The sequence below is a fragment of the Mirounga angustirostris genome, unplaced genomic scaffold (assembly GCF_029215605.1).
Source record: "Mirounga angustirostris isolate CCGP_5_RB_7025 unplaced genomic scaffold, mMirAng1.0.hap1 SCAF_15, whole genome shotgun sequence".
Classification (NCBI taxonomy): Eukaryota; Metazoa; Chordata; class Mammalia; order Carnivora; family Phocidae; genus Mirounga; species Mirounga angustirostris.
Window position 1 is genome coordinate 8456456 of NW_026991723.1, and position 18439 is coordinate 8474894.

Below are 18439 nucleotides of genomic sequence, written 5' to 3' on the forward strand. Positions count from 1 at the left end.
CACTGGGAGAATCTCCCTATCTCTGGAGCCAGGTCTTCCAAGGAGATAACCCCTTGTGATAAGACTTTGTCCCTTGAGACTTTGCCTGAAATAGTTGAAGCCTTTACAGGGTCTGCGTTAGAAGAAAGGAGATGCACGTTTGTTAACAGTGCTGCAGAAGTTTAAGTGTGAGGAGGATGTTTGAATTTTCTAACTGTGCTTGGTGGTCAGCAGCCCAGTGTGGAAGGGTTGGTAGACTCCTCAGGGCCCCTGTAGCCCCCACCTGCTTGGATTCCAAGCCTCGGGGCTTTCTCTAGTCCCCGGGACAGGACGCCCCCGCCCTTCTGCCCCTGCGCTCCACCTGCTGGAGAACTGCTGTGCCTTGTTGAACCAGACTGCGCGGCCCAAGACAATCCCCCACGTAGAAGACACCAGCATCCCTCCCTGCCCCCTCTCCTGCCGGGAACATGGAACCTACCCGGGGAACAGAAGAGCTGATACCTGTAACTGGCCTTTGGCTTGGAGCCTCAGGCTGGAGGTGGGATGGGGTGAGGAGGTAGATGGGGAGAAGGCCACATCAGAGTTTGCTTTTGTTTGACGAACACATTGTGAGTGTGTTTTCCATATAAAGGGCGCGTTCAGAAGCGGAGAAGCGGAGAAAAAGCCCTACTGTTTGTTCCGTCTAGGAGACTAAACAAAGTACCATACATCATTTTCAAATTGGAGCAGAACCAAAGCAGCAGCCCTTCCTCTGCACCCCTGCTTTGCCCTGTCCACCCAGAAGTAAGGACTTCCAGTTCTTTTCAGCTCTGCTTAGTTTGTAAATGCAGATGTGGGTTTTTGTTGGGTTTTTTTGTTTGTTTGATCTATTAGTTGTAGGCATTTTCTTTTGACTTCTGTTAAAGGAAAATATAGATTAAGACTTTTCACTGCCCTGGAGGGGGGGCACCTGGGTGGCTCAGTCGGTGAAGTGTCTGCCTTCGGCTCAGGTCATGCTCTCAGGGTCCTGGGATCGAGCTCCGGAGCTCCGCATCAGGCTCCCTGCTCAGCAGGAGGTCTGCTTTTCACTCTCCCCTCTGCCCCTCCCTCCCACTCCTGCTCTCGGTCTCTCTCCAATAAATAAATAGTATCTTTAAGTCATTGGTGGATTTTAAGGAGCCTGGCCAGTGAACCTTGGAAGTGGTGTTCCTGGGAAAGGTTTCTTAGACCATAGACCCCCGAGGAACAGTCCCTTTCCTGCCAGCCAACCTTAGATGTGCTGACGATGCTTCGAGCTGGTGTCGTCCGTGGTAGAAGAGAGCATGCTGAAGATGGCTGAGCCAAATGTGGGAAGTTGAGCTGCGGATAAATCAACACCTGGAGCTGTCCTACTGCTGGACGTGCGGTTAGGTGAGACGGTAAGCCCATTTATCAGGCCGTTTTGAATTGGGTCTTGAGAAACTGTCAGCTGAAAGTGTGCTAACCTGACTATCTCTGAATCTTAATTTCCACACTAACACATTGAGTCAACTGGCATTCTTGTTTTTCCCTTAAACACTCCTCCCGGAGCCAGCTGGCTTTCTGGATGTCCTGAGGAACTTCGGTACAACCACCACCATCATCCTGGGTCTTCCCTCCATTTCTCCTATGGAAAGCCCATTTCCAGGATTCCATACATTTCTCTTTCTTATTTAACACTCTTGAATGAGGCACAATCTGTGATAACCTCCTATGAAAGAATGCAGATAAAATTTTAAAGTCCGCATGTCTTCATTCACACCCTTTCACAACCTGGGTACCTAGTTTAGCTGGATATAGAATTCTGGTTTGAAATTAATTTTGCCTCAGAATTTTAAGGACATTGGTCAATATTTTCTTTGATGTAGAGTTGCTGTGGAAGCCGAACGCCATCCTTACTCTCAGTTTTTTTAATATGTGGCCTTTTGCAGGGGAGCAGGGCTTCTGGGGGAGGTTAGCACTGTTTCTAATCCCCAGCTGCCTTGTCTTGCAGGAAACTGTGCGTTGGTATATGACACGTGTCTGTTTTCCATGCTTCATGCTGGGCACTTGGCAACGTTGTAGAAGACTTAGGCTCTTCCATTCTGGGAGTTGCATTATTCCTCTGACTTTTTTTTTTTCTGTTTTCTTTCTTCTTTGGAACTCCTGTTAACTGCGATTTTGAGTGCTTGGTTTGATCCTCCTAATTTTTACTTCTTGGGCTTTGGCTTTTTCCTTTGCCCAGAAATGAGTGACATATTTCCTCTGCTTCTTCCACCAACCCTTCCCACGGAAGTGTCCTTTTTTTGTGCCTTGGATGTGCATATGTCTCAGGATGTTGTCTTTTATGTTTATTTTATTTCATTGTGTTTTACTTTGCTTTGTCTCTCTTGAGACTGTTATCTGCTCTTTGTTTATCTTGGTCTCTGTCCTATGTTTGAGGCTTTCCTAGAGAGATCTTTGGCTCTCCCTCTATATTTCAGACACTGGCAACTGATGAGAAAGGGGCAGGTGTTTTCCTCTTCTCTCCCGCTGAGGGTTCACTGCACAGGTGTGGAAGCTGCTGTTTCACCAAAGCCCTCCAGATGTCAGGATCTGTTGGCCTTTCAGTGCCTCTGGAGAGAAGTCCACCTGGCAGCCAGTATTCTGGCTGCTCAGCACTCAGGGCGCAGATTTGAGTTAACCCAGCGACTTAGAGTAAGGAGAGCGCCTCTTCTTCATGCACTCTCGTTCCTGGGCCCCAAACCTGGAGGATTTGAACCCGTGCAAGTCCAGAAAATACACTGTCGGCCTTCTGCCAAGATACAGAGTGGTAGTAAACCAGTTTGGGGCAGTCCCCGTTTTCCACCCCAGGCATCTCTGCAGTACCTAGAACCTCACACTGCCAGCATTTTGTATCTATCACAGTGAGAATTCGCTTGCTCCCCACATGCACTTGGCATTCACCTTTCTCTGCCCTGCCTCTTTCTTCACTGCTTTCTGTTCTCCCAGATTATTTGTTGCTAGTGCTCACTCACCGATAGCTTTTCTCCTCTTTACTCTGTTCTTGTGAGTTTGGACCATTTTTATTTTTAGCAGAAATCTACAAATGGTTTTAACCAAACTGAAAGCAACCGGGCTGGCTGAAGGGTTTATTTTCCATGGAAAGAGCTTGATTGGAGAATGTCTTTAATTTCCAAATAGAGCTTTTTGCAGTTCTCAGGTTGCACCAACCCCATACTTTTCCCTGGAATCAGACGTTGCCTACAGGGAAGGAAGAACCTTGTTTTCCTTTTAAGCCTGGGGTGCTGTGCGTTTGCATAATGGAATAAGTAAGGACTCTTGCAGGAAATGGCTTCCTGCATGCTCACTCTCAGGATTGGCTCTTACATGAGATGGCACTTGTCTTACTATTTTCAAAGAAGTTTTGAAAAGATTACATGTTAAAAGTCTTGGAAAGATGAGGGTGTGTGTGTATTTTTAGAGTAAGAGAGCACAAGGTCTCAAAAACAGCAGTTAATACGGAGCCACTAACCATAAACGTTCTGTACCCAAACTAATGAACTAAACGCAAAAATCTGCTGCTTGAGCTCTTTTCTCACTTGTGACCTTGCTTAACCCAAGGAAACTAAGTTTATCATAATCTGCACCTGGTACAGGCTGACTTCTTTGAGTTTTTGTGTTGGAATTCTAACCCCCCTCCCCCAAGTGCCTCAGAATGTACCGTATTTGAAGACAGACCTTTAAAAGGGTAAGTCAGGTAGAATACAGTTCTAGGGGTGAACCCCAATCCAGTATGACTGGTGTCCTTACAAGAAGATGAGGACACAACCCACATAAAGAGAAGACCACATGAAGACGGAGAAGACGGTGTTTACCAGCCAAGGAAGGAAGCCTCTGGACGGAACCCACCTTGCTGACCCCTTGATCTTGGACCTCTGGCCTCCAGTACCGGGAGGAGATGAAGTTGTGTGGCTGAAGGTACCCAGTCTGTGGTATTCGTTATGGCCACCAACGAATCCATCTTTTCTCACCTCAGTTGAAAACCACCACCACCAAAGTGACCCAAATTCCCTAACCTTTTCCCCAGTGAATTCTTAAAGCTTTTAAGTGACCATTCTTACCCAAGAGATAGAGCTTGCTATTTGGATCCCACGACTCCCACGACTTTTCTGAGCAGGAACTAGATGGCGGCTCTGCTCTGCATTCCAAAGCGTGCAAACAGACGCTGATTGCTGTGTACATGTTTGTACCCCAAGCAGTGCCTTGGAAGATGTGCTGCTGGTTCCACTCCCATCTCTATAAAGGAATAGTGTTTGGAATCTTTTATCAAAGTGTTTTATCCAATTTTTAAACATGGATTCATGCCCCCTGCTGAATCTACGTGGACAAAGCTGCAAAAATGTGGTACTGAGAAATTTTGGTCCATGCTCTCTTGTTCTGAGGGGAATTAATTATGGGGTTTTTTTTTGTTTTTTTTTTTTAAGATTTTATTTTTTAGAGAGCGAGTGAGAGAGAAACAGCATGAGAGGGGCAAGGGTCAGAGGGAGAAGCAGGCTCTCTGCTGAGCCGGGAGTCCGATGCGGGACTCGATCCCAGGACCCCGGGACCATGACCTGAGCCGAAGGCAGACGCTTAACCATCTGAGCCACCCAGGTGCCCTAATTATGTCTTGAGGGAGAATAATTAGTGCTGAGTTGTGCCCACTGGGTGATGACCACTTGAATGGAAGGTGATAGGAATCTGGTAAGGTTATGAGAATCAACTGACTGTGCTCTTGATGACTATAATCAAGCATAATGAATAATTCAGATATTTTAAATGATTTCCAGATGCTTGAAAACAGACTTGACTTTTAGATAGAACTCCTCCTGCATTTGGAATGCATATTTTTACTGATACACCTACCAGTAAAGATTCGCTGTGACGTTCAACAGTGTGTGGTGGTGGGAAGAAAGACCAGGCTTCTTCAAGATGGGTGTGTGACGTGGGGGAAAAAAGACAAGTCAGGTTTTCTTTTTCTTGCCAAATCAACAATTGTACTCCATCCTTATTGCTTAATACCTAAGTCTAGTTCCAAATATTGAACTGTTGGAATCCACTGTGTCTGCTTGTGTTAATAACCTGGTGGACTAATGTTTTTGTCTGGCACCCCTGGGGTTCCCCTCCCACCTTTCACGGGCCTGCCTCTACCAGGTGCATATGACCCAGGTCTCCCAAATCACCACCGTTCCCTTGGCCACGATGATTAGTTAATGAGTACCGATACTCTCATAAATTAGCATCTAGTTAGCCTCTGGGGTGGGAGTAACACCAGCTTGAGCATCCTGGGCCTTTGCCAGAGAAACTGTGCAATCTGCTGCCCCCACCCCTGGGACCTCAAGCTCCTTCGTGTGTCACCTGGTGCTGCCCCGCTTGGATCTTACTCTGTTTCTTCAGTTGTAACAATGCACGTTTTGATCACAGTTGAACAAACCTGAAAGGATGCATCTTAGTTGATGGCATCTTAGTCTGGTCATTTTTAACAGCCAGCTTGCTTTCTCTGTGATACATAAAATAATGGTGGGTCTGAGCATCAGGGCCTAGTACAGATGGTAAAATACAGTGTTCGTATTTTCCTCTCTACGTAAGCCTGCTTTCCTTTTCCTTTCTTTTTTTTTTTTTAAGATTTATCTATTAGAGAGCGAGCACGAGCGGTGGGGAGGGGCAGAGGGAGGAGCTAAGCAGGGAGCCTGCTGCAGGGCTCGATCCCAGGACCCTGGGATCATGACCTGAGCCAAAGGCAGACACTTAACCCACTGAGCCACCCAGGTGCTCCCTGCTTTGCTTTTCCGTAGTAGCTTTTCACTTCCTTCCAAACTTTTGTTGATTGCCGGACTCCTAGAGGTGAACAGGGTTAGGATGAGGTGTCTTCTGCTCTATGTTTGCACGCAAAGTACACCCCTTTTGAAAATGAAAATCCAGTAAAATGAGAGGCAGGGGCACCAGCCCAGAACCACGCTGCGATTTGAAGCCTGGCTGTCTCCACTGGGCATCCTTGGAAAAGATCTGTAGCCAATACGCTTCAGTTTCTTCATTTACAAAAAGGTAATGCACATGTCATGTGCCACTGTGAGGATTAAATGAGCTTCTATATGTGGGCTTTTATTTTTTTGCTTTAAAACATTTAAAAAATTTTCAATTGACGTGTAGTGTTGTGTAAGTGTAAGGTGTAAACAGTACACCTAGTTTACCTAGTCTCTTAGCAAGTTTGATGTTTATAGTACAGTACTGTTGCCCGTATCATATACCATATTTTAGTTCATTGCAGCATTATTCGCAGTAGCCTAGAAACCAACTAAATGTCCATCAATATAGAAAAAATACATGGTGTATATATATATATATACATATGTACACATACGTACATTGGAATATACTTCAGCCACCAGAAAGAAGAAAATCCTGCTATTTGCAACAATGTGAATGGATCTTGAAGGCCTTAGTGAGAAATGAGATGTCAGACAGCCAAGAAATACTGTATGCTATCACATGTGAAATCAGCAAAAGCCACCGTTAGTACAAACAAAAAGAGATGGTGGTTACGACGGGCTGGGAGGATGGGGAAATAGGATAGATGGTGTTTAAATACATGAACTTGAAACTGGTAAAGTGCTTACGTTTGGTAAAGGACGTACAGCTGGGGCTCGCTCAGGCCAGGCTTCCATATGGGCAGGTAGGCTCATGGTGTTCGGGGATTGCTGGAAAAGTCCCTGTGAGGACTCTGGAAGTCATGACTTGGAAATCAAAGTTCCCACCTTTGACATGTTCAACATCGAACATTTCAGCAACCCTGGACCCAAAATGCAGAATAACACCTGTACTTTTGAGTTAAATATTGGCTAAGAAATCACATAGAAACTTCCCCAAGAATTCATTACCATTTTTAGGTTCGTATTTTGTAATTTAAAACAGCGACATACAGTAGGAAGGTAGTCAAAGGTGGGGCGCCTGGGGGGCTCAGCTGGTTAAGTGTCTGCCTTTGGCATGGCTCATGGTCCCAGCGTGCTGGAATGGGAGCCCTGTGTCAGGCTCCCTGCTCAACAGGGAGTCTGCTTCTCCCTCTGCCCCTCCCCCTGCTCACGCTCTCTCAAATAAATAAAATCTTTAAAAAAAAAAAGTAGTCAAAAGTGTAAGCCATAGTTCCATTTGCAGCTAGTGCCTGGGGTAAGAGGGTTTGCAGGGCTCTCAGTCCTCTCTTCTGCCCACAGGTTAGGCAGAGGGTGAGAAAGCAGCTCAAATCAGCTTTTAAAATGCAAATAACCCTGGTAGGAACCGCAGCTTTAGCTGTTGCCAGTGACCAACACCTTAGAGTCTTACCAGCCTGCTCCAGGAGGAGGCTGGGAGCTAGACGGGCTGGAAAGGGAGTTTGCTTGGGGAAGGAGTAATTTGAGGTCACTTAGCAGAGCCACTAGGCCTGGGTAGAGCAGAGGCGTGGGGGGATTTCAACTTGTCTAGTAGTCTTGGCATCCAGAGATGGAGTATGGGTCAGCACCAGGAGACAGTGTGGCTGACTCCAGGGGCTTGTGCAGAGCACCTGGGCCCTGTATGGGTTCTGCCGTCTGAGAGCAGGTGATCTTGGTTCTCGGTGTCTCATCTGTAACACTGGCCACCTGCCTCCTGTTCCCTCAATAGAAAGACTATTTAAAACGAGATTCTCTACAAGTGTGCGGGGATGCGGAGGACAGTACTACCGAGAGACGTGCTTGGGGTTTGGTCTCAGAAGATCTGGCTTTGAGGCTGTGTCCCGGCTCTGACCAAGAACGTGGGTAAGTCACAATCCTTATGAACCGTTGTTTGTGTACATGTAAGAATAAAGAGACCTGAAAATCTCAGAGGGCTGGGGTCGGAAGCATGTGAGATTATGCATGTTGGAGGTGCGTGTAAATCTGTAGGTGTTTAGGATTCCCCGATGAGATATTCCTTGCCAGAGTTCAGTGACCAAGTCACAGGGTTGCAGTATTTAGAGCCAAAAACTACGTTAAGTAAAACTACTGAAAGCCTAGAAATAGGGCAACAAGATTTGCCACATTTAAAGACCTACTAGAGCATTATCTACAAAACCACAGGAGTCTTTGACTTTTTTAGGGAAATGTAACTTTGACATACTCTTGTATTAATTAGAGCTCAGATTCTGGAAAGGTGGGTCATAAAAAGTAGAAATCAACATGCTGCAAACAATTTCTGTCCAAAGTGAAGACAACCCAAGAGATTAGTCTTATTGCCATTAGTGTTGATCTAACTTTGCGATCTTCTTCTTCTGGTTGTTCATTGAATATATATGTGTGTATATGTGTGTATATTTGTATTAGAGGAGGAAAAATTTTTCCTCTGTCATTCTGAGTTCTTCTAAGCTACCCTTCTAAGCTGGAGCTCTTATAGCAAAAGAAAGATTAACAGGAGAAAAGCACACAAGTTTATTTAAGTTCTACATGACACGGGAGCCTTCAGAAGGAAATGAAGACCCAAAGAAGCAGTTAAACCTGAGCATTTTTTTTATCACAGTCATCATTTTATTGAAATCTTCCAAAAACTATTAATTTGGTATCACTCTTTTATTTAATGGAAAGTGTCACTGACAGCGTGATATTGCTTACACAAAGCATGTGGAACGTAAGGAATGGCATGGAGGACCATAGGAGAAGGGAGGGAAACCTGAGCATTTTTATGCTAGGCTTGACGAGGAGTGGAGAGTCATGGGAAAATAGAACAAAAGGGAGAGTATAGTAAACTGGGGGAAAAGCAAGGTCTGCTCCGTCAGATTTCTCTTGGTGTCCCTCCCCTTCAGAGATAGGGGTGCTCCTTTTCCTTCAGATGTAGGAAGGCGCCTCTCACCTGAGGGTCTTGGGATCGGCTTCAGGGGAAGGTCACAAAGTCTTCCTGCACCTGCAGTTTCTCAGATTCCTTCAGCTTTCACATTCACTTTATATGTCCTGAGCCCCATCAGTATATATAGCTTTACCACCTTGCTTTTTTTCCCTCATTGATGAGTTCTATCAACCTTCAACATATTACATATTTGTAGGAGAATCGGGTTTTTACTGTTCGGAAAATACTTCCGACACTGCAAATTAGCCTCTCTTTTCTGTATGGCACTTTAGATGTAATTATCTCGTATTTTGCAACCTTTTGGTACCAAAACCCCTAGGAGATTTATTCATCCTTTCTTAAAGGTATCAGCCAGTTGATGCTCCTTTCCAAATAGGAGAAGTGAGCTACAGGATTCCCGCCCCCACTCTCTGAAAGCAAGGCAGTCCTGCGAAAACTTTTGGAAGCTGAAATAGGGTAACACGGAGAAAGCCATGATCCTTAATTTATATGGAAAATTTTTTGAGTGTTCCCAGATCCCAAAAAATAACCTCTCTTGGGCTTTTCTGCTACCTTAGGCCCTATCTTGCTAATGGATGCACAGACTAGATGAAGATAAAGCACACACGCTCCTGGACGTAGTACAAAGCGAGGGCGGCCTGCCCCTCAGGGAGGCTCTGGCTCCTGCAGCCGGGGTTGGCAGGGGCCACTGTCCCTGCTCCGGTGCCCGATGCTTCCATAGAGGCTCAGTCAGTGCAACACAGACACTCAACACTTGGAGCGTTTCACCTTGCCTTTTTTTTCCCCCCTAAAAGCGGAAATCCCTTTTGTGTTTCACTCAGTGAGCAAAAGCAGGTACTGATGTAGGTCCTTCAGCAAAATGAAGTTGCGTAACGTGAACTTGAGAAGAGCGGGTGATACCTGCATTTCCGCGCACCATTTTGTTGTCAGCGGCAGTCAACATGACTCTTCTATGGAACACTGTTAGATTCAGATGGCATGAGAAGTGTAATTTGTTTCAAAGAAAGCTTTAGGGATTCACAATTGTGGTTACAGGAGACTATTAAGATTTCTCACCAGCTTGAGAGTTGTAAGGGAGGTGGGATAATTGAGAAAAGAAGGGCCTGACAGGAGAACTTACCCTTTCTGATGAGAAGATCTGAGTCGGGCGTCCGACCCACACAGAACTCACTTGAGAAGCGTGTGGACCAAGAGAATCTGTGCTAGAAAAAGCAGCTGCATGATGGGAAAGTTAACTGTGAGACCAAGGTGGGAAAAAACTACAGCACTGCTTCAATGGGAACAAGCTACTTCAAATGAAAGGTCTCTCTAGAGAAGTTTCTTAGGTTTCTCAAAGTTCTGCCCAGACCGGAAACGCAGTCAGCAAGACTTGAAATCCTAGCAAATGAAGAGGATAGGTGTGCAGCTGTATTTAAGTCCATCAGCAATAAAAATTAAAGACAAAAGAAAAATCTCTATGGTTCCTACTTGCAAGATGTCCTTGAATCTTGTCTTTTTTCATGGTATTACGATAGCTTCTATCTATGCTCAATTTGTAAATACAGTTAATGTTCCTTTGACCCCAGGGGTTCCTGCTTTTTCCCCTGCCACTGGTAAAACTGCCCACTGGTGCCATCCCCTGCCTCTTGCCTTCCCCTGGGTGTGGGGAAGGACCAATAGTTCAGGGGAAGCAGTCTCTAGGAGCTTCAGTGGAAGGACCTGGCCCTCCTCCACCAGGACCACACGGGGAGGGGGGTTTTCTGAGTCACCATAGATGCAGGCAACCCCTTTGATTCTATAGTACAATACTGCATTTGCGATAAGGTGTGAGAGAGCTCACTACACAATTTTTGGGGCTGGCCTAGGACTCAAAGGATTATTATGGTAGAATGAAAAGATCCGTGGACAGGTATGAATTCTAGTACCCAACTTGCCAGCAACCAGATATGTGACCTAGGCTGCGCCATTGAAACTTTCTGGATCTTAGCTCTGTCCTCAGGAAGAAGAGGGGCTCCGAATAGATATTTTCCGAAGGGATCCTTGAAGACCCAGGGTGTGCTGAGATGCCTTGGGAGCTGGAATGGGGTGGGAGGTAGGGGCAGAGCAGATCAGTTTCCTGGCCAACTTCCTGGACTCCAAGTGGGGCACCCGCACTTATATCTGTTTAATGTGTTCAAATTTGAAGTAAGATTTCCTTTGGTAACAGGGTTTAGCTGTTACAAATAAAACAATGTGGGCCGCCTGGTTGGCTCAGTTGGTTAAGCATCCAGCTCTTGATTTGGGCTCAGGTCATGATCTTGCTGTGCTGCGATTGAGCCCCCAGTTGGGCTTTGCACTCAGTGGGGAGTCTGTTTGAAGATTCTACCCCCACCCCCCCACACTTATGTGCTCTCCCTTGCATTCGCTCGGGCGCGCGCTCTCTCTCTCTCTCCCTAAAATAAGTAATAAATCTTAAAGAAAAATAGAACAATGAGTTAGGAAACCACTGGTGAATGTCCTCTCCAATGGCTCTTCTAAATGAAGTGCCTACTTGCGGTCAGCCAGCAGCGCCGGGAGGGAAGCGTCAGTCTGGAAGCAGATTTCCTGTGAAGCCAGTGGGGCTTAAGTATGAGAGTCCCTTGATCGTTGGGCATTCTGAAGCCTGCTACCTCACTTTGTATTCAAAATCTTCAGGGGAGATCCTAAATTTTACAAGCTTCAGGCCCCACAAACCCTGGGTCCTCCTTCACATAAGGCCTGAGCTGCTTAATGTGCACATGTCACTGCGGACCTGTCCTAGTGAACTGAAAATGCCGTCTTCAGAAGAACAAAGCTACCATTTGCAGTGGGGTGAGGGTTGCTTTGCAAGCTCAACCTCATTAAATGTTGGTAAAACCAATGCTATGTTATGCCTGCTAATGAGGAATGGATGTGAAATGACAGTTACGACTCCGCTTTCATCTCCTCCACCAACACTTACCAGAGCAGCACAGCTTTGAGGCTAAGAACACACGCTCTGCAGATAGACTGCCTCGGTTGGAATTCACCACCACCTCCTAGTTATGTGACATCAGGACACATGAGCCCACCTCTGCAAGCCCAGCTCCTGCATCAACAAAAAGGACTAATGATTCCCTGTGGAATTGCAGTGCCTGGACCTACAGAAAGCCCTCCTAAGTTCTGGTTTTCCTTATTACCATTGGTGAGTGATTAAGGCAGAAGTAGCTAGTTTCTTCAATCCCTCAGAAACAGAACCCCAATTTTTAGGTAGATGGTCTGTGCCCAATTCAAAGACAGTATTTCCACCTTTCATCACAGAGAAGTTTTTTTTTTTTTTTTTTTTTTTTTTTTTTGCTAGTGAGAGAAAGTCCTGTTAAACACGTGTACCCTTCTTTGGTCTTTTCCCCATCCTACTCTTTTGAGCTTGGATGTGATGGCTGGAACTCCAGCAGCTATATTGAATCATGCGGACAAGCTTCTTACCCTTGGGATGGAGGAATGGTGAGCAGAAAGGAGCCTGGGTCCCTGACTACTTCATGGAGTCGCTAATTTAGCCTTGGAATGGCAACTCTCAAATTGTTTTATTAAAGCAGGGTTCTCAAGTCTCCTGTACGACTTGTTAAGACAGATTTCTGGGCCCTACTCCCAGAATTTCTGATTCAGTAGCTATGCTTTGGCGCCTAAGAGTCTTCATTTTAAACAAATTTCCAGGTGATGTGGATCCTGCTAGTCCCAGGACCATGTTTTGAAAGCCAGGGTTTTATGTGTTAGGGAAATAAACCCCTCGTTGTTTAAACCACTCCTATTTTGGAGTATTCTATTAAACAATGTCTAATATATTATTCAACTTAAGTAACTCTCCTTGCTCTGCTAAGTTATAAAGAACAGCAAACTGATTAAAATGCTACTCAAAGTGAAGCAGAGAGATGGGGTGAATTGCAAGTTGAATTTTTAGCTTCTGCAGCACTCATTTGTCAAATGAGTACTGAGAACCTAGTATGCACTAGGCATATACCAAAACAACTTGAAGACCTGGACCATGACTTAAGAACAGTTACCTCCTCCCTGATACTCCTGTGGAATCCAGTTGAGTCAGATTCATTTTAACCAGTGTCTGCAGGAGAGCGATGAGCTAAGCCAGTGATGTCCCGTCACTCAATTAGTCTGGAAAAGGGGAGAGAGACACAGGCACAGGGCTGGAGGGGTCCTGAGCAAACTGCTAGACGCATTGGTAATCAACCTCACTTGCACATTGGAATCACCCGAGGAACTTAAAATTCCTGTTGCCTGGGCCCTGTCTCCCTGGATTCTGATTTAATGGGTCTGTGGTGGAGCCTGGGTACCTAGATCGCTGAAAAGCTCCCTTGGTGGTTCTAATGTTGAAAATCATTGATCTAAACCAATTCAGAAAGATGAGGTGACTGCTCCCAAGTGACCTAGAGGGTCAGAGGCAGGTCTCCTGCTATCCAGCGAAGGGCTTTTCAGATGCTTGGCTGGCCCTCAGAACCTGCCCACGGCCGGGTACACCGCCAGGTTAATTCTCCCTCACCCTTAATTGTCAATGACGTGGGATGGGTGGTGCTGTAAGCCCACATCTGCTCCCAGCTCAGTGACAGAGCTTACTGCAGCTCATCAGTTTCCCTAACAAGATTTTCCTTGGTGACAGCAAAACAAATCATTTTAATTAGCATTAGATAATGAATTTAAATGGCATTGAAGTAATTCCAAAATCTCCCTTAACTGCCCTAAATAACATCATGCAGGAGGTACTCTAGCGGGATTTATTGTTGAGAAATTGCTGTGCTAAGGGCACAGCTGAAAGGTTTCCTTGCCTCGAATTATTCTGCCTGGTTTTATTTTGTACAAACAGTCCAGTTAGCACCAGACGCTGGGCGAGCTGCAAGGGTTCAGATGTTGTTTGGTGTCCTTGCCCCATATCAGGTGCACACATCTCCTCGTCCGCTTGTCCTCGTGATGTGGCTGTGACCCTCGGCTTGGAGCATGCTACTCACAAGGAGCGCATTCTCAATCTCCTGAGAAGCCCCCTCCACTCAGAAAGTCCTTCCTTATGCTCAGCTGAGACGGTACCCCTGTCACTTGTCCCCTAGATCCCAGTACTCTCTGGGAATTCATTCCTTGCCCCTGAGTGCCAGGGGCACAGGGCAACATCTCTGGGTGTCCCAAGGGGTTTGAATAGATGTGTTTGGGATGAATACTGCGGCTGTTAGCCTCTGACTGGTAGGACTGGGAAAAGAATGCACTGTCCTCGGGGTCCTGAAAGAGCTGTGAGTGGATTGCCCCTCCCCTTCAATTTCTGTGAAATGGGCAGTGGATAGGTTTGATTTCACATTTTTCTGAAAGAAAAGGAAAAGAGCGACGTTGCCAAACCCGAAGTCCTCGGGCCTTCAGGATGCCTATCTCCTGACTACAGTGTGAGTGTCTCCCCAGGTCTATTTTGATTTAGGAAGAGGGGCTCTGCCTTCTTGCTCTAACTGGCCGAGCCCCACTGTAGACCATCTGTTCCATCACTAGACCTTAGCTGCTTTATGGTAACATGAGATTACAGGAGCTGCAGACTCCTAGGTGACCGTCGTCTTGCATCTTTTAAATGTAAATTTCATAAAGTGAGATAGTAAAAGACCATTACCTAATAGCTTTTCTATGGGCAAAGGTCAAAGTATTAATTTTGTTTCATGTCTACTTTGAAATAGTATTTTTGGAGTTAAAAGACTGGAGGTACTGTAGTCACATCCCATGTTTCTCTAAGTTTTGATTGCTCTGACACCAACTGGTGTTCAACTTTGATGCTAATCACCCAGAGTTAGAGTTGGGCTCCATGGGTTTAAGGGCATGGTCCCCAACAAGAGTGCCCATCTTCAGATGCCAGCCACACTTGGGGAGTCTGGAGACCACTGCGTTTCTAACAACTGGCTACAAACTTAGAGGTTCTCACAGCACCCTCAGGTTTGATAGTTCACAGGAGTGATGCACAAAACTCAAGAAAGCACTGTGCTCATGACAACAGTTTTATTACAAAGGACAGGCATTAGGACTAGCCAAATGAAGAGATGCATAGGAAAAGGTTTGAGAGGGTCTGAATGCAGAGCTTCCTTGCCCTCTCCCAGCGAAATCAGGGCACACCGTCTCTATACATCCGCGTGTTCACCAATCAGGAAGTTCTACTCAGCCCGATGCCTAGAGCTCTTATTGGGGTTTCCTTATATAGGCATGATTGATTGGTTGGGTTACTGGTCATGTGACTTGATCTCTATTTGCCTTCCCTACCTTGATGTTGGGCTGGCTCAAAGCCCCAACCCTCTAATCACCTGTCTTCCTGGGGATCAGCATCATCCTGGGTCATTGCATCTCTTACCATAAGCTCAGGTGTGATCCAAGAGGCTCATGAAAAAACAAAGGCCCTTCCATTACTTGGGAAATTTCAAGATTTTTCATTCTCTATCCTAAGAACCAGGAACAATGGCTGGTCAAACTTTTTATTAGACAACAGACTTGGGTCAACCAAATGTGCTTTAGAGTAGAGGGAAGGAAGAGTGGGGTGCTGTCAACAATGCACCTACCATTGCACTCCATCAGCATGTGTCCCAGAGTAGATGCAAAATGGGAAAATTGCTTTATTTGGTCACTGTACTTCTTTCACAAGGTTTTGCGATGCTGGTGTTTAAATGATTGTACTCTTCATTATATTGTGCATCATAAATTCATATATTTATACATATATATCACATGCACCAACCCGGAATCTATATTAACATGTGCTATAGGGAATTTTCAAAGTGATTTTGGTTAGATGTTATTTTTGCCTTACCCACTGACCTGAGAACCTAACTTCCATGTAAAATACTATTCTATGCAATGTCCCAAGGCAATTCTATAGCTTTCCAGAAGTCGGGTCATCCAAATCCTGTTTGAACCTTTCTGGTAACAAAGAGCTCCCTGATTTAAGGGTCAACCCATTCAGTTGTTGGACAGCTTCATGGTTAGGTAGTAGTTTCTTACGCTGAGCCAGGTCTGCCCCCTGGTCCCCTGACTCTACCTTCTACAGTCACACGGAGGACACTGTCTGTTAGAAGAGGACTTCAAATACTTGAAGACCGATATCCTGTGTGTTACAAAGTCGTCTCTTTTTCCTAAGCAAACATTCTCTGGTTTCTTCAACTATGTTTTATATGTTCTTCTACATAGACGGTTTTAGGACAACCTCATCAGCCTTCCCATGGCTAGTTAATGTCTCTTGTAAGGTACAGTGCCAAGAACTGAATACAATACTCTGAGTGGTTAAACATTTATAGCATAGCTCTTAGATTTCCTGATATGACATTCTAGGCCCATTAATTCAATCATCCTGTGATTACACTTTTTTAGCTTTAATTATAATTTCTCTGCCTTTTCACAGATGAAGTAAATATACTTGGTAGACACATGTCCCTGGGATACCCAGCACCCACCTCCCTTTCTGCTGGCAGCTTCATCATTATTTTCCTTGGGCTAGCCAGCCACTTCCCCATTCTTAGTCTCTATACCCAGAGATGAGAATGTAACCCAGACTAAACAATCAGAGCATTCTATTCCCCTTACCAAAGTGATTGGATCTTTTGCTCAAGGTATTAGAAAAGAGCGTTTTTCTTTCCACTGGGGTTGCCATACTGATATAAGAGCCTTGCATTACTACTGGATGAAGCCAACATGGTAGAAAGCAGAAGAGCAGGATTGCAATAGAGGGAGAGAGACTAAGTCTTGTGACATTAGGAGTCCAGCTTCTAACTCTGCCTGAAGCCAGATCTAATGTGGACTTGACAGTTTCTTGAAATTGGTTTAAGCAAATGAGCAAAAATACCAGTTTAGTCAAGAGTCTAAATACACCTACTAATACACCTATTTTCCATTCAGTAGTTCAGTAGTAAATGTTTAACAACCAGTTCTTGCAGGGAAGAGAAAGGAAAGGCCCTGATTTATAGTGCTTACTAATTTCTGTAGTCGAAATACCCCCCATGAACAATTAGAAGCTAACAACATGATGTCAGCAACCATGTAAGTTTTCTGAAAACTTAGCGATCAGCTCTCACAAGGTAGCTTCAGCACACTATAGCTTCTGTGTCTGCACTCAAGTTATTAATAGAAATTTAATCAAGACTAAGTCAAAGATAAAGCTCAGAAGCCAACTAGAGAACTTTCCTCTGTTGCCCAACTGGACATGGACACAGCAATCAACACTCTGGGCAAGTCCAACAGGCTACAAATTTAGCTCTTTTTACTAACATCCAACCCGTCTTTCTACTTCGTCCGTTATCGTGAGAAAATGTCAGAAATTTTGCTAATGGCTGGTCTTCTATATCCTTTGATCCCTGTCCTCTGTCAGTTCAGTTACCATGAGAAATAAATTCACGGTGTCATGACTTGTTCTTAATGACCCATGCTGCCTCCTGATGATCACTGCTTTCCATTCTGAATAGCAAACCACCTGCTAAATGCTCTGGTAGGATTTTTTTTTTTTTAGATTTTATTTATTTATTTATTTGACAGAGAGATAGAGACCACAAGTAGGCAGAGAGGCAGGGAGAGGGAGAAGCAGGCTCCCTGCTGAGCAGGGAGCCCGATGCAGGGCTCAATCCCAGGACCCTGGGATCATGACCTGAGCCAAAGGCAGCCGCTTAACCGACTGAGCCACCCAGGTGCCCCTCTGGTAGGATTTTTATTGCTTGCCAGTGGTCTGTTGTTTCTGGAATCTGTCCTTCTCCCCACTTGGAAAACATGAACATTGCCTGTGTCCAGTCTTCCCTCACTTTTACAGATTATTTTGGGTATGTGCCATGGGAGAAATCAGAAATGATTAGAGTTGGAATGTTTTCTAACATTTGTCATTTTCATTTTTGCAATTTTGCCAACATCTGTTTTCCTTCCAACAGATCTGCTATTTCTTAGGGGTCTAGAGGCCTGCCTTATATAAAGAAACTGGAGTTCTCTTCTAATCTGTTCTCCAATCTTGAGATCTGTGTCTCTCCTAATAATGTTTGCTATAGCCTTTTTGATCAAAAGCATACTCCCACCTGGTCATATTTTGGTTTCTCTCTCCTTGGGCTTTACCTACATGCTTTTCACTGTCTACTTCATGTCTATGGATTTCCAAATAAGACTATACCCTCTAAACATTTTATGTGACTCCCCTTTCCCTTCTACTAGGTATTTCTTTTGAATGATTCAAGTTTGCATTGGCTCTCACAATTAGATGAGATTCTCAACCCACCAAGTTTTCATGATACCTGTAAGACTATAGTTCTCATCTTGGATTGAAATTCCACGATCATTCCTACATTTTTTGATGCATCATTATGAAGACCTCTGAGGTTATCATCACCATAGCTAAACCCATGCTCTGTGGTTTCTGAGTTAGAATTATTGCCATCTCATCCAGTCATTTTTATTTTGTATTTTCATCTTTCAGTTTAAGGAACTCTTTCTCAGGTTAGATATCACAAACTGGCATATGCATAGTTGTTGATCCTCCGGTGGTGATGATACACTCACACCCCTGGCCTGGGCCACAGTTTTCTCAGGGCTTTGTTATAGCCTTCATAGCCAAAATGCTGTTTCTGGACACCATCTATACAGCTAGCTCTTCACTTCCTAAAGCCTCCGTACTTCAGCTGGTCCTTGGGTCGGG